The 5,860-nt window shown below is 30.8% G+C and overlaps 1 pseudogene; it reads left to right on the top strand.

Moving 5' to 3' along the window:
- The first annotated feature begins 445 nt into the window (after window positions 1–445).
- Window positions 446–5,249, top strand: LOC111309508 (CASP-like protein 4D1; annotated as a pseudogene).
- The last annotated feature ends 611 nt before the right edge of the window (window positions 5,250–5,860 follow it).

Below are 5,860 nucleotides of genomic sequence, written 5' to 3'. Positions count from 1 at the left end.
AAAAGGATTTATACTCCTCTTTCTACAAAAAGCTAAACAATCGTTGTTATAATCATCATCATCATCATCATTTCTTAATTAGCTTTTACATTTCTCAAAAACCGTTGCAGATGACAAAATTAAATGTTTTTGAATTTGTTTTTAAGGCTTTATTTTTGTCTAAATAAAATATAACCCTACAAAGCCAAAATAAGACAATGACAATGCCTCAAATTGACAAGCCCAATAAATATTGGAAAATTAACCTCATTGTCTCAGGTTAATTATCATGCTTATTAGAACTTTGAAAGATGACATTTTTCAAGTAAAGGAGGCCCTATCCTTGTCGTATATCCCAGCTGCATGTCTACACCCCTTAGATATCTACTCTAGCTTGGTTATATAAATTGAGAGTGCAAATTACGCCAAAATAATACGGGAAAATATTGCAACACCAAGCAAAAAGATGGCACCTCCACCTTCTTCAACAATTTCTCGTGTAATTACTCTTCTTTTGAAGATTGTCATGTTTGCTCTTCTCTTAGCATCATTGGTTGTACTCACCACCGACACCGCATCTCTGCCAGTCGACCTTTTCTTAGAGTTGAAAATTCATTTCGATGATATCTATACTTATCGGTAACTTTTAATATTTGTTATAATTTATGTAAATTTTATTCAATTTTAAGTTAATTTATTTATTTTTAATTATTTTGCTCAAAATAATTATCGTGTTATATATGTTATGTATAGAGTATTGACAGTGGATGAAATAATTTATTATTATTATGTATTAAAAATTATTTAACTTTGAAATTAATTGAGTTTCTATCCATTTCAGATACATGCTTGCTTCAATTATCATTGGACTTGTTTACTCACTCGTGCAAACTGCTTTCTCTTTATACCATATTGTCACCGGAAATTGATTGATAGCAGGAGATGGTGCCTTTGTTTTTGATTTCTATGGGGACAAGGTATAAATCAACTATAGTCTTCAAATATTTTGTTTCTGTCTGTGGATACCAATTTTATCCGAATCTTGGTTTAAGTTTTTGAGTTTTATTGAGTTCGTGAGCCAAAGCCCGATTTTTTCTTCAGGCTTGAGCCCACTATTGTTGTTTCATTTTTATTGTTGTTTTTATTTATCAAATATCATTTATTAATTAAATATTAAAAAATATAAAAAATAAACAATTAAAAAAAAAGAAGAAGAAGAAAACAGAACGTAGTGGGCTGGTGTATGGCACTGTGGTCGCCCCTTATCCAATCCCTTCACTAGCCACCCAACTAGCCATCCCTATAGCCACCACCTATAGCCTACCCTAGTCGTACCTACAGCCACCACTTACAAACGCAAAGCTCCTAGTTCCCTTCCCTTCTAGGGATCCTCGAACACACTAGAAACTCTTAAGCTCAGACACCCTACTCTCAAACACATAGAAAACTCAGCCCTCTAACCTCTGCGTTCTACCCACCAGTCACATTGTCTAAGCCCTGTGCACTCACAACCCTCTTAGATGCCTAAAAACCCCAATCAGCCATTACTAAAGACCTTGGTACCTTCATACTCAGCACCCAAAAAAGACGTTAGCTCGTGCGAGACCAAGAACCCACACACCCATCATCAGACCTCCCAACCTTCATCTAGCCGAGCATCAGCTCAAGCCTTCCAACCTAAACATAGATCCCACTAAAGCCACATCGTAAACTAAAAATTACCCTTATAAATTCCTACAACAGCCTCCAACAAAGACAACTACCTACCAAAAAAACACAAAAAAAAAAAAAAATCAGCCACAAAAAAAAAAAAAAACAAAACAACAAAAAGTTTACAAAAAAAAACAAACACAATCCTCGCCTAATCTAGCGAAGAACCATCAACGCCAAAGAGTTACCTGCAAAAAAAAAAAAAAAAAAGAGAAAAGCTGTCAGTTTTAGTTTTACAAAAAAAAAAGAGACAAAAAACTTTAAACCTTGATCTACACTAAACGAGGCTATTTTCGAAGAAAAAGAGATCGAATTTGAAAAGATCACATTGAAGATAACTTTTGAAACTTTTTTGTAATTTTTTGATCACTGACGACCACCGACGGTGACTTTAGACGACGATGGATGTGAAGGCACAGAGGCATAGAGGTTGTAGGTCGAAGGCTGATAGAACCCTTGGAGCTCTCCTTGTAGCTTTGAATTATTTTTTTGGGCAGAAAGGATCAAATGAACTAAAAAAAAAATTTGGTTTTATATAGAAGAGTGAATCCCAAAATGATACCGTTTTAAGCAAGGGGGATCCATGCTTGTACCTGGATCTGACCTAGGATTTGCATAACCCAACCCAAAGACCCACTTCAGCCAGCTTTCAACTGGTCAAAATGAATTGCCAGTGAACTAATTCGGATTGGCTTGAATCGTTGAACCACCGAACGAACCAGATTGGCTTGTTGACTGGATCGGTCAGGTAAAATGTTTTTTTGAATTATATATATATTATTTTTGTTATTTTAAATTTTATTATTAATATTTATGCATGTTAAAATGTTAGAATAAATATTTATTATTTTATAATAATAAATAATAAATAAAAAGAATAATAACTAAAAAATGCTTAAAAAATAATAATAGTCTAAAAAAATGATAATAAGAATAAAGTAATAAATTTTTTTTTTCTGCCTAGATGTTTGAGGGAATAAAAACATTCTTTTAAAAATAATTTTGCCTAGATATTGAAGAATTATAAAAAATAAAGAAATCTATAATAATAATAATAATAATAATAATAATAATAATAATAATAAATGTTCATAAAAAAATGAAAAAATTTTAATTAATTTTTAAAAATCATAAAATTGAACTTGCTTTGAAAGTTCGCCTAGATGTTGGAAATTTTTAGAGATATTCACGTTTTTTTTTTTAAACTAAAACCCTAAACTCTCTAACCTTAAAATCTAAACCCTAAATCCTTCAAACCCTAAAACTAAACCCTAAACCTTCCAAACCTTAAAATCAAAACCCTAAACCTTCTAAACTCTAAAATCAAAACCCTAAATCCTCCAAACTCTAAAACTAAGCCCTAACCCTCAAAACCCTAAAATCAAAACCCTAAATCCTCCAAACCATAAAACTAAACCTTAAATCCTTCAAACCTTAAAATCAAAACCCTAAATCCTCTAAACCCTAAAATCAAAACCCTAAAACCTCCAAACCCTAAAATTGAAACTCCAAACCTCAAACCCTAAAATCAAAACCCTAAACCTCAAACCTTAAAATAAAAAAAAATCTTAAATTTTAAAATCCCAAACCTTAAAACCTAAAACCCCAAATTTTGGTACACAATCTTGCACCATCACTCACAAGTCACCAAACTTTAAAACCATGACCCATACCCAGGTCCAATACCATTCTAAAGCTTTAAGGACACGTGTGAAAATCTAAAAGTGAAGTAATTTGTTCTTGGATACCACCTAGACGATAGCGTATTTAAGAAACTTTATTCCATTGAGTTTTTCTCATAAGTTCTTAATTTGCTTTAACAATGAATTAATAACTAATGAATAAAAAGTCTAATAATAAAATGGGATCTTAAAAATAAATAGTTGCACATAAAGCTTTGCCTAGATGTTGAAGAGTCAAGGTGGTCTCATTATATTTAAGAATCCATTTTTAAATTGCATTTTACCATCATGCATAACATTTGTTGGCATACCTACATCTATTTGCTATTGTTTGCACTTGCTTTGCATATTTATGCCTTTAATTTTTGTTCACTACTAGATGTTTCCATCATTTACTTTTTTGCACAATTTTTTTTAAAAGTAAAAATAAAAATACTTACTTTAAAACGTGAAGTTGTTAAATAAGATAAAAATAGCATTCTGAAGGAAATAATTTTTGGTACTCTACCTAGATGTTGGAGAGTCACCAACAATTATTTTCTATAAAAAGTGTTATTTCATTTTAAGAAATATTGTGTTAAATCTTAAGCGAAAAAAATTATTTTAAATTTTGTCTAGATGTTGGGGAATTTTAAGATAATTCTTTAACTTAAAGATTTCTTCAATATTTCTAAATAAAGAATTTTAGTAAAATTTATTTTTTAAGAATAAAAGGAATTAATATTACATTTCAAAACAAAACCATTTCATCCAACATTGAAAATAGCACATAATTAATTGGTACCAATTTATAGGTGCTATGGGAGTGCTAATTCTTTCCCACAAATCATCGATTATCGAACCCAACAACTTGATTTTCGTAGATCAAAAATTATCTTTTTAATAAATTTTGAATCCGTTTTTATAATTTTATTAAAAAGATAAACTTTTGAGTGGTCAACCACACCATAAAAAAGTTTGATGACGATTCATTATTTTTCTTGATTTTAAAACTTTTTACGTTTAGCAATCATAAAACCGTTATGAGACTATCCATAGTTACATTTCACATTCCTTCTTCTCTCTTTCAATTGTCATGGTGATTAAATTGAAATTAGTCTTAATCGTCCTATAATCTTCACTAATTAAAATCTTTTCTTTAATCAATATTTTCTCGTGAAATCGATTGAACCAGGAATAGTACATCTAATATGTTCAACTTCCAATCTGATATTATTAAAATTTAATATTTTAACTTAATTTACTTCCAACAAATGGGTTTTTTTTTTCCTATGTCCCTTTTTTTTTTTTTTTTTAACTTAAGAGGATTTTGACTCGTTACATTATAGGAATTGGGAGGTAACATGTCCCGTCACATAAATTTCACTTCATTCATAAATTAAGTGTTTGGAAATTAATTTCTGGGCATTAGTTCATATTCCTTTTTGAGAATTGGGTTATGTAGTTACTTGCAATACTGTTGTGAGGCTCTAACTTTGAGGCCTAGGCCTCGTTCGGTACCATGGCCTGGTGTAGTGCATTTTTGTCCAAAACGTGGCTCCTCTGCATGGGAATGACCATTACCGCACTAAGCCATATCACCAAACGGGGCCTGAAGGTTCGAGGCATGCATGCATGCATGGAGCAGAATGTAGAGAGATTTTAATACATTAACTTCAAATCTTTGGGCAGGTTATATCATATATAGTAGCCACTGGCTCTGCAGCTGGGTTTGGTGCAACCAAAGATCTCAAGGCACGGGTTGATGAGGCAAAGCTTGAACTTGACGACTATTTTGATAAAGCCTACGCGTCCGCTAGCTTGCTTCTCCTCGCATTTTTTTGTGCTGCCACATTATCTGTTTTCTCATCTTATGCCCTCCCAAAAATTGTTAACTAAAGCTAATAATTCATATATATATATATATATATCTTAACCAGAGCTCCAGTGCTCACAATTTTTTTTTCTTTTTAATCAACTTTCTTTTCCTCAAGATTATGGAGACTATATATTTGTGTATCTGACACCTTTTCTAAAAAGTTCATTTTTACATACTGAATAAATTTTTTTTAATTTCACAAGTCAAATTAAGATACTAACATATTAATAAGGTACTTACATATGTTTTATTTTTTATTATTTATAATTTTTTTTCTAGTTACCCAAAAAGATATGATCACTGAATCTAAGTTATGAAGTTTAAAAATTTCAATGACAATAAAATAAATCAATAAAAAATTAACTAAAAAAACCAACATAAAGTTACATTGACTCGATCGGTGGGACTTAAACATGAAAGTCGGCAACTTAGTAAGATAATAAAAATTAAAATAAAACTAGTTGTGATAAACTTTAAACAAATTAGAAATCAAAAACAAATTAAGGATTGATGTTCTACAATTGGTTATTGTGTTTTTTTGGGTGATTCTTATAGAGTGGCCTTTTTTCAGCCCCTAAAGATTAAAAAAAAAAAGAAGACAAAATCGTAAGAGAAATTAAGGTCTAAATTG

This window comes from Durio zibethinus, chromosome 19, assembly GCF_047325235.1.
Source record: "Durio zibethinus cultivar Kanyao isolate XHJ-2024 chromosome 19, ASM4732523v1, whole genome shotgun sequence".
Classification (NCBI taxonomy): domain Eukaryota; kingdom Viridiplantae; phylum Streptophyta; class Magnoliopsida; order Malvales; family Malvaceae; genus Durio; species Durio zibethinus.
This window is presented reverse-complemented; position numbering and strand designations above follow the sequence as displayed.